Source organism: Lagenorhynchus albirostris, chromosome 3, assembly GCF_949774975.1.
Source record: "Lagenorhynchus albirostris chromosome 3, mLagAlb1.1, whole genome shotgun sequence".
NCBI lineage: Eukaryota > Metazoa > Chordata > Mammalia > Artiodactyla > Delphinidae > Lagenorhynchus > Lagenorhynchus albirostris.
In genome coordinates, this window is record NC_083097.1 from 72,923,743 (window position 1) to 72,935,072 (window position 11,330).

The 11,330-nt window shown below is 38.2% G+C and overlaps 1 long non-coding RNA gene across 1 annotated transcript in view; it reads right to left on the minus strand.

Moving 5' to 3' along the window:
- Positions 1 to 9,779, minus strand: part of LOC132518148 (uncharacterized) — a 31,406-nt gene extending 21,627 nt beyond the window's left edge. The window contains exons 1-2 of the long non-coding RNA XR_009539869.1: positions 9,235 to 9,779; positions 8,279 to 8,466 (exon numbers count right to left, since the gene is read on the minus strand). This is a non-coding gene — a long non-coding RNA (uncharacterized LOC132518148). The remainder of the gene's footprint in view (positions 1 to 8,278; positions 8,467 to 9,234) is intronic.
- Between the last annotated feature and the right edge of the window lie 1,551 nt (positions 9,780 to 11,330).

Genomic DNA, 11,330 nt, shown 5'->3' on the forward strand with positions numbered 1-11,330 from the left:
AGATTTGAAAAGACATTTTATTAAAGAAGCTATCCAAAGGGCCAATAAGCACATGAAAAAATTGTTTGATGTCCTTAGTCTTCAGAAAACTGCAAATTAAAATCACAATGAGACAGCTCTATAAACCCACTAGAATGGCTAAAATTTTAAAAAGTTGACAAAGCCAAGTGGCGCTGAGGATACGAAGCTACTTGAATTCTTATATATTACTTGTGGGAATGTAAAATGATGCAATCACTGTAGAAAACAGGTTGTAGTTTCTTAAAAGCTTAAATGGGTACTAATCATACAACTCAGCCATTTGCTCTTAGAACTTTGCCCAGGAAAAAGGAATATTACACAGAGAATTATACACAAAGGTCCATAGTGGCTCTACTCATAACAGCCCCCAAATGGATACAACCCAAATGTCCCTCAACAAGCAAATGGATAAACAAATGGTATATCCATAAAATGGAATACTTCTCAGAGGGGAAAAGAAAGAACAAGTTACAGATACATGCAACAACACTGACAAATCTCCATAAATTTATGCTAAGTAAATAAGCCAGACCCAAAAGAATACATGCTGTTTGTAGGAAATTCTGGAAAAAGTAAAACTAATCTATCATGTTAGAATGCAGATCAATTGCCTGAGATTGGGAGTGGAGGTAGGATTGACTGAAAAGTGTATTAGGAAGGCTTTGAGGGGGGAGATGCTCTTATTTGTAGTGATGGTTTACTCAAGTATATACATTTGACAAGATGGTACACGCAGTATGGGTGCATTTTATTGTATGTAAACTCTAACTCAATATAGGGTTTATTTTTTAAAGGAGGCTTCATGAGAAGAAAAAGAATATAATCCATGGCTGAAAACAGTATTTTTAACTATATATCTTAGAAAAGGGGGGGAATCTGAGGGTACATCATTGAAAATGTTTATTCTTTTTTTCAAATACAATTTCACTGTGCATTACAACTTAAGATGGCTGGTAAAGGCATCCTAGTTGGCGTGATAAGAAAAGTGAAGAAGTCACCCTGAAATCAAAGCTGTGATTCCTGTTAAGCTTCTGAGCTAGTACAGAAGCTCTGGTCCTTGTGAACATACAAAGCAGTGTCCTGGAGATGCAATGTCACAAAGAATAAAACCCAAAAGGTTGGGGAGGTGGCGAAAGGGGGGTAGTGCTATTACCAACCTGGCTCCTTTGCTGGGAATTCTTGTTATCTTGTTCTGTACTTATCTAGTGCCGTATTTAGAAAAGATTAAATCAAAACTGTGAAATTAAAACATGATGAGTGACAGTTGTGAGAGACAATAGCTGTGGCATTAGATTTTCATCATGTCAGGCCTGAGATCTGTATTTCAGATTACTTTTTTCCATTGGCACGAATCCTGAACTATATGTAGAAAAAACAGATCACTCACTGCTGAAGGCTGGGGGAAGGTAGGACTTGACTTTAAATGAGTTGGAGGAGACTTTGAGGAATAATGAAATTGTTCTGTATTTTGACTGTGATGGTGGCTGTGTGTCTGTATGCATTCGTCAGATCTCACAGAACTGTGCACTAAAAAGGGTAAAAATTGCTGCATGTAAATTATACCTGAATTTTTAAAAAGAAAAAAAATCAGTATTTTCCTAGAACTATTTCCCAAAAAATGTGTTTTAATGTGAAGGAGCTATTAATGGTCATCATAGGTATTACATACATATCTAAACATCCTCATTAGACTGTCAGTGTACAAAATGAGTCATCAGGCTGTTCTATTAATAGAAATTGAAATGTGTGAATAGCAATACTTTAGTAAGGATATAAGACATAAATAGCTGTAGATACTGTTGTGGGTTTTGGTTGATTTTTTTTCTTTGCATTTGTGTTCAAATGTAGTAAGTATAAGAGTTATTGTATATTTGAATGTTGCTCTTTTACATTTGCAAAATTAAGACACTTGATTGAAAGGAAAGCAGGAACTTCCCACCAGTAGATTACTCACATTTAGTTTTAGAATGCTCTATATATGCTTTTTAATTACCGTTGTAAGTTGTTTAAAGTGAGTAGATTGTTTTGTTTGTGCATATAAATACTAGTTCTCCAGCCTGAAAATGTATTTACACATCTATTTATTCATCATTCTATTGTATCTAACATCATTCTTATTAGTAATCTTTCTACAAAAAGAGCACTTCAGTAATATTTTGTGGGAGTGGCACTTAGTACAATATCTGGATGTAAAAATCAGGAAGAAAGTAAAACCTACCCCTCTGATCACTTTCCTTTTTATGCTAATGGCACTATCACTCTGGGAGTCAACTCAGGCTTAAAACCTAGTAGACAGTTTTGATTCCTTCCTCTTTGTTCTTTCTGTACCCAGTCATTTGCCCAGTCCTGAGCCTCCTACATCTGCTTTATCTTATATAGTTACCTCCTCCTCAGGAAACTAGTAACTTCTTGGTAGTGCCCGAAACTGAATGTGTGCATGAGCCAGGGAAGGTATTAAAAAAAATACAGATATCTAGACCCATCCCAGATGTGCTGAATCAGGATCCCTAGGTCGAGCCCAGGAATCTGTACTTTTTGAGAGTTTCTAGGAAAATGCAGAAGGCTGCCTATTTGTACCACCCAAACAGTCTCTCTTCTTAGAGACTGAGAGATGTAAGAAAGGATAACAGGTGAAAAGTGGGACAAAAACATCGAGAGAAAGTGAAAGTCCTGTGGAGAACAGTGAACAACAGTGAATGAACAATGTTCCCCATTTCCCTACTTCCAGCCATCTAGCTCAAAACATGTAACCATCAGGCATTTGTGCTAATCCAAAACAAAAAGCAAAAACTGAAGATTTTCATCTAGGGGCATTGAAAACAAACATTGCCTGGGAGAACTATGACAGCTAGTAACAAACTGGATTCTCGATGCCCTAAAATAAGATCATTTTGGAATTTGAGGACCTAGGGGCTTATGTATCCTAAATTGATGTATTTCTGGTGCTTTTCATAATACAAAAACACAATCAACAATTCCTAGACATTAGAAGAAAACCTGCAAAATGAAAGAAATGCATCAATAGAAAACCCAGCATAAGTAAACATAAATAATTCAGGGAACAAAGAACTCTTAAAAAAAAAAAAAACTGGGCTTCCCTGGTGGCGCAGTGGTTGAGAGTCCGCCTGCCGATGCAGGGGACACGGGTTCGTACCCCGGTCCGGGAAGATCCCACATGCCGTGGAGCGGCTCGGCCCGTGAGCCATGGCCGCTGAGCCTGAGCCTCCAGAGCCTGTGCTCCGCGACGGGAGAGGCCACAGCAGTGAGAGGCCCATGTACCGCAAAAAAAAAAAAAAAAAAAAAAAAAAAACTCTAATAAGTTTATCAGAGAAATTCGAGCAGATAGGATGTTATAATAAAAGAACAATCAGACACTAAGTAAAAGTTCTCAGAAACTAAAAGTATATTTGCCAAAGTGAAAACATAATTGGAAGGATTAAAAGATAAAATTAAGTAAATGCATGAAAATAGAAAAAAATCAAGAAAACATAAGATAGAAGAAAGTCATAACAAAAATAGAGAGTTCATCCAGATCCAAGATCTAAATTATAACAGTTTCATAAAGAAACATCAGAGAAAATAGAAACAGGAAGTATTTAAAGAACTGAAGGGAGCCATGAGTCCTCAGACTAAAAGTTTTTACTAAATGATAAATAGAATAAATGAGAAAATGCCTACAAACTCCATGAACTTACAGAAAGTTAAGAATAAAAAGAGATTCAAAGGTTGGAGAAGAGAAAAAAAGGATTGAGATTCTGGCTTTCATATGATTTCTCATCTGCAATATTATTACAAGAAAATAAAATAGTGCTCTCAAGCTTTTTGAAGAAAAGTTATCTTCAACCAAGAATTCTATAGCCAGCTTAAATATCAATTAGATGTAAAGGCAGAATAGAAACATTTTCAAATATGCAAGAATTAGTACAGGTATCTCCCAAGCATTCTCTCTTTAAAAGATATTTGAGAGTGAAGGGAGTAAGTTAAGGAACAAAGATATGAGATCCAGCAAACAGTGGCTGTAACCTACTGCTACAATGCACAGGAGTCTCAGAGGTATAGCTGTGCACCAGGCCTAGAGAGCAATCAGTTCAGAGGCTGAAGGGGGACCGGAGGCTGGACATGTCCTAGAAAAAGAGGTTTCCACAGACCAGGTAGTATGTTTGACAATTTTTTAAAAAAAATTATGGGAGATAATGGAAGAAAAAAATAAAAGGGCAAGACAATAAGAAACTTTAGGGAAAACAAGAGACTGTAGAAAAGGATATGTAATCATACTACACTATTTTCTCTGCTGTGACTAGTCATATAGTCATAATATAATGAAAATGCTGTTTAAGAATTTTTTTTAGTTGTGTCAAATCTATAGACAAACCTCAGAACAAGTATGTAAATGTTATCAATCTCAATAAGATAAAAGGAAATATACAGATGACAGAATTTAACAGAAAGAAGAGAAAGGTAAAGAATGGGGAGCATATACCCTCTTCTAACAAAGTAAATATTCATATTGTCTGTCATTGATAAAATTTTTTTGAGTCTTAAATATTTTACATAAAGTCATAGGTGGTGTAAGAGCATGAAATCCACCTATCATAAGCAGGAAATCAATGGATAATGTAGTTCCAGGCATATAATATGTACTCAATAAATGTCACTATCTTGATCAAAAAACATTAAAGAATTATGTTTACATACTTCTCCATGATATTCATGATTCACTATAATTTCAAAACAGCTACCTTGGTGGCTTATTCTCCCTATAAACTCCCTACTCCAGCCAAATGAAACCATATCCACCATGCAACTATTGATACAAGCATGTGGTGGGAGAGAGATTAATAAGAGTAAAGACTTAAGGATTCTGGGAAGCTGATGTACCTTGATGAAATAAAATTTTATCTGTAGAACTCAAAAGACACACATTTATTTAGTATTGGCCAATATGAAGCTTGCAAAGAAAAGATCACATTTAATCTGGCATAACAGGGACTCTGTTTCTATTTTGCCAGTTAGGCCCCAGTAAAGAGCTCTAATTAGAAACTTCGGAGTACTCTTCTTTAATCTCCTTAATACTGCAAATATCATGAAAACCACAGTGAGGAGCTGGAGGCAACATAAAGAAGATTATTGGTGTCCACAAGTAGCATAACAAGAGTGATTCTCCCTTTTGCACCCATTGGCAATTTGGATGGTCCAGAGGGAAGAATGATTCAGCTTGAAACACAGGACAATAATGATAGCTGAAAAAATCAACTGAAATAAGCTGAAAAGAGCTTCATTACATTTCAAGAGTGCATATTTTGTTCATCATGAATGCAGACGACTATTTCAGGTTGTCTTAGTATGGCGGCTGTAGGCAATATGTGTTCCCCCCATCAATATATTCATGGTAGTTATGTTCCTTTGGTTGTAAGCAATAGAAACCAGCTGGAGCTAACTCTTGGCCCCATTAAAAAATAGTAATAAATTGTAATGAAATAATAGAAAATAATGAACTGAAAAGAGTAAGTTAAAAATAAACATTGAAATTTTACATTTTTAAATAAATTAATATTTGGAAAGATACTGAGTAGCTCTCAGAATAAAAGGAAGAGTTAAACAATTGGGACTTGGGAAGACTGTGACTAGGGTTACTCTGGTATTCTCCGTGCTGAAACGAACAAACAAACAAAAAGACCTGGTTGGTGTCTTTGAGCACTACCACTGAAATGACTCAGCTTCAACCACTTCTACAGTTTTGAGACTCACCCAGATTCAGTTGTGCAGGACAGAAAGTAAACAGTCATGTGTTTTAGCCTTGGGAGGAAGGGGGAAGGGAAACCCTGCGGTTGACAGTCTGGCACAAAAATGTTGGAGTGGATGACGAGAGCTTTCTCAAAGGAAAGAGGGAAAATGCATGATGAGCAAACAAAATCAGGTGCCCACTACAAACTGTCAAGGGCTCTTAAAAAGACGTCATTCTCTTGGAGCTGCCTCTCTGGTCCTATTCTTATCCTTTCCTGCGGTTATAAGGATTCCCTTCATTTTCTTGCCCTGGTCGTAAGGTATTTTCAGTTTGCCCATCAATGTGGTTATAGTTTTAGCTGTAAGTATTTTTTTTCCTTTAATTTAGGGCTTAATTTTTATGGTCAAACTAATCTTTGTGGTAGAATTTTCTCTTACCCTCTACCATTAATAGATTAAAACATGTGAGATTTTGTATATTTGTCCAATAGTATGTCATAGCTTGATTATCATAATTAATAACTACTAAGTTCTTACTATGAACTCAGCATCATGTAGAAAGGGTGGCAAAGAAAGTTGGTTTTGGAAAGAGTTCATTATCCAGCTGAGAGAATACAAGATAAAAGTGTGAAATAACAGCCAATGGGAGAGAATAGTTTATAATTATTTTATAAAATGTGATCAGGTTATTTTAAAACAATAATTATTTTTAATGTTATTTTTCACATAATGCATTTTACTTATTGAAAATGGAATTTCCACATCTTCCTGTCGTGGGTTGAATTGTGTCCCCCAAAGAGATATGGTGAAGCCCTAACCCCTGATAACTGTGTATGACCTTATTTGGAAATAGAGTCTTTGGAGATGTAATCAATTTAGCATGAGTTCATTAGGGTGGGCCATCATCCAATATGACTGATATCCTTATAAGAAGAAATGTAAAGACAGAGAGAGACACACAGGAAGAATGCCATGTTATGACAGGGGCAAAGATAGGAATGATGCAGCTATAAGCCAAGGAATACCAAGGATCCACCATGACTATCACTGGAAGCGAAGAAGGATTCTACTCAGTCTCAGGGAAAGCATGGCCCTGATGATACCTTGATTTTGACTTCTGGCCTCCAGAACTGTGGAAGAATAAATATCTATTGTTATAAACCACTTAATTTATGGTACTTTGTTACAGCAGCCCTAGGAAACAAATATACCCCACTTCTGTCTCTTCTCTTTTCTTCCACCAGCCCCAGATTATAACTCTTACCATTACTGTAAGACAGCACCTCCCAAATTTTAATATGCATACAAATTGCTTGAGGATCTTACTAAAGTGTTGATTCTAAGTCAGTAGTTCTAGGTATAAGTTCCCAGGTAATGTACATGCTGCTGGTCCAGAAACCTCACTTGGAGAAGCAAGGCTATATAAGAAAGTCAGCATGGAGATGCCTCTGTGTGTCAGATCTAAGCTTTTTCACACAGTGCTAACAATGATGAAGTGAAAAACCTATCCAGTGAGACAAAAAGAAAATGAGTAAATAGAATATCCAAGGAAAAAGAATAAGAAAAATTTCAAAATCAACACTCAGATTATTCTCCAATCATCCACCATTCTCCCCACCCGCTCCCCTCCAAAGATTTAGAATACAAATATTTCAAACTTGCTTTCTGAAGAAGTGAATTTACCAATATAAAAGTAAGTTGATACTTTATGTGGTCACTTTTAACTTTATTTTTTAAATGGTGATTTCAAAAGCAAACAGTGCAGGGGACTTCCCTGGTGGCACAGGAGATAAGACTCCGCACTCCCTATGCAGGGGGCCCAGGTTTGATCCCTGATCAGGGAACTAGATCCCACATGCATGCTGCAACTAAGAGTTCGCATGCCACAACTAAGGAGGCTGCCTGCCACAACTGAGGAGCCCACGTGCCCCAACTAAGGAGCCCGCCTACCGCAACTAAGACCCAGTGCAACCAAATAAATAAATAATAATTAAAAAAAAAAAGCAAACAGTGCAGACTGAGAGATGAGTGAACACCATAGAACAACACAGGCCAACCACCCTGCAGTTAATGACATTTCTATTGTATTTGGGAATAGTCGCCTTTTGCAAAGGAACAGAGACTAACTTTCAGAGCTTTTCAAACTGCCTGTTCTTGGACTTCACCTTCAGATAGTGGTTCTTTAGGCCTAGAGTCTGGCCCAGGGATTAGAATGTTTTAAGGCTCTGTGGGTAATTCTGTTGCAAAGTCAGGTTTGGGAAATACTGGTCCGAAATAAGAAAATTTACTCAATAGGTACTTCATTTTATTCTATACCTGAATTTCTAATTAAAAAGAAAAAAATCTGCCTATATTAATACACAGTTAAAGCAAACACAGTATTATATATAAAACTAATTTTAGAAATATGATTACCTGGCATCAGAACTTCAATATCAATTTTAGAACAGAGTGTTCTTGATCATAAAGATTTCTCCTAGTCTTCACAGAGTAATATCTCATACCCTCATCCTCTGCCTAGTCGTTTACAAACCTAAGTGTACATTGGAATTCCATATGGGCTGATTTCCAGGCCCCAGCCCAGGACATTCTGAGTCGGCACTTCGAAGTGGGGTCTAAGAACATGCCTTCTGACCACGTACCGCTGGCACTCTCCATACAGGTGGCCGGTGGGCTACAGCTGGAGAAATACTGCCTTGTTATTGCCCTCTGTGCTGAAGCCTGCAGAGGAAGAAATGAACATGACTGCTCAAGAATCTGGCTGTTAACAATCTAAATCTATCCCAGGACCTTGCAAAGGGTAGTGACAGACTGAAAATGAGCATGGCATCTAATCAACAAGCGAGATGGCAGATAAGGACGTCTTTATGAAGTGTTCCCTGGTTTTTACAGTAAGCCACTCAAGGCCCACACATAATGCCAAGTTCCGACCTGATTTGCGTCACCACAGTTGTGGGTTTGAGCCAAGGCTAGTTATCAGACGTATTGAAAAGATAACCTCCCCAAATGTGGGACAAAATAAGACGCGAGCTCGGTGCGCCTGAAGCAAAAATCTGAGTGGAGGTCATCTCTAAGTGGAAGGACGACGTTAGGGATTTGTTCCAACAAGCCTTTGAAAGAATTTGATCAGTGGACTATGGAGCTCTCAAAGTCAAAGACAACAAAGCCAGTTAATTCCCTGCTTGATCGGGATTCAAAAGCTATAAAAATCTGTCCCGCTCTGTTGAAAGCGCCAGGACTGGTCCGCGTGCAGGAAAGGACGGGGGAGCAGGCGTCTTCGAGAAGTGGCTGAGCGCGCGGACCGGGAAATCCACCGGCAGCGGGTGCGGTGAGTCAGCGCTGAGTCACGCCGGGCGCTACGTGCCGGCCAAGGCGCCCCAGCCCGACGCGCAGCCGCTCGCGCAGCCGAGCTCCGGGCTTCCTGGAAAACCCTCCCCGAGCCGTTTGCCCCCAGGTCCCCATCCCGGACCCCCGCCGTCACACACTCACTCGCCTGCACGCACGCCTTCTCGTCCCAGCCTGGTGACATCTAGACTTCAGCACCGAAGAGTCACAGATGACAGTCGGTGACAGAGCTCCGGCGGATGCTTCAATCCCATGTGTTTCCTCAAGACGGAGATTCCAGTTGCTCTGGCTTTTTTCGTGTTTAGTTTTTTTTCATTTCTTTTCTTTTTTTTTTTTTTCCCTGGCAGGGGAGTAACACACTGATCTTTTTATAGTTTCCAGTATTTTAAATGAAGCTCAGGAAGAATGGATTAATAAAACATGTGTTGAAAATTATGCATCAAATGGTCACACTGCTTTGGGGTCTAAAATTATTACAATGTGACTACAGTTAGAGCTTTGAATGCTGGGTAACTGGAGAAAAAGACTAACTCTGTTCTGATTTGCTTTTTGTTAGTGAAAAAAAATCTTTGCTGGTTTGTCCAATCACCTTTCTAATAACTAAATTATTTTGAAGACTGGAGACGTGTTTGGTAGCGATTTGATGTGAGGTTACCAAAGAACGGGGAGCCATGTCTTTGTGTATCCTATTATATCCCACTGTCCTGAGGTACAGATGATACTTTGTTGGTCTTACAAAATATGGCAGTGATTGCATTTGTGCTGAAAGTTGATAGCAGGTATTATGTCATTGAGTGGCTAGTCAATGAGATAGTCCTGATGCAGATGGGGTAATTATTACTTAAGGGCAGTTTGAGGCTGATTTTCAAGACAGAGTCAGACTGGATCTTTAGAAGTTGTTGTACCGGATGTTGCCAGTTGTTTTGCTTCTTTGGGAGAATTATATCCCTCCTTATCCCTGTGTGCGTGCAAGATGATGCAAAACATTGGAGTGTTTTTGTATTTTGACAGCCTTTCCTGCAGGGAAGGAGACTGAAGTAATTAGAGGTTGAACTGACTCACCAAGGTTACAGAGAAGCATGACTATCCAATTTTTTAAAAGGAGGGAAAAGCCACCAAACTGAAAAAATAATAAGGAAACATGAAGATATGAGAGCCCAGAAAAGCAAAATGAGTAGTTTCAACCAGAAGTAGAATATATTATACTTGAACTGTTCATAACCAGAGATATACTTGTGTGCAAGGCTTTTAAAAAAGCATGTTATTCTCGTATAAAATATCTAAAATTTTAACTAAGCATATACAGATCTTCCTCAACTTACAATGCGCTTATATCCCAAAAAACCCATTGTAAGTTGAAAATAACATAAATCAAAAATGCATTTACGATACCTAACCTACTGAACATCATAGTTCAGCCCAGCCTACTTTAAACATGCTCAGAACACTTACATTAGCCTACAGTTGGGCAAAATCTATTTTATAATAAAGTGGTGAATATCTCATGTAATGTATTGAATACTGAAGGCAAAGAACAGAATGGTCGTAAGTGTGTTGGTTGTTCACCCTCGTGATCATGTGGCTCACTGGGGGTTACTACTCACTGCTTCTGCCATTGTCATGGGGAGTCTACATCTCATAGCTCATGAGCTCGGGAAAAGATCAAAATTCCAAGTACCATTTCTACTGAATGTGTATCACTTTCTCACCATTGTAAAGTCAAAACATCATAATTTGAACCATTGTAGGTAGGGGATCCTCTGTACATCATTTGTTTAAAAAACTGTGCATGGTTCTGATTCTTTCTTACTACCTTATCAATATTGATACTATCTTGGCACTTTATGGAGTCATACAAACTTCAGTTTGAAACCCAAGTTCACGTTATGACAGTGCGAACTTGGGCTACTTACTTGGCTTCACTAAACCTGTTTCCTTCTCTGTGAAATGGAGATTAAAATCACTATTTCATGGGCTTGTTAGACAGGATTAAAAGAGATGATGCCTGTAAAAGATTTAGCACAATGCTAGGCACATTAAAAACAAACAGATTCCTTCAGTAAATGAATGCTTGCATCCTGCTGTCATTGTTATTGAACTTGATTAAACTATAGATTAGGTCACAAAGAGGTAGTATTTTGTCCAGATCACAGAACTAATAAAGGCTTTGGGAATATACATCACAAACTGACCTTAGGCAAGATATTTGGGTAAGATTGTAAAACAGCTGGGTGAGTGTT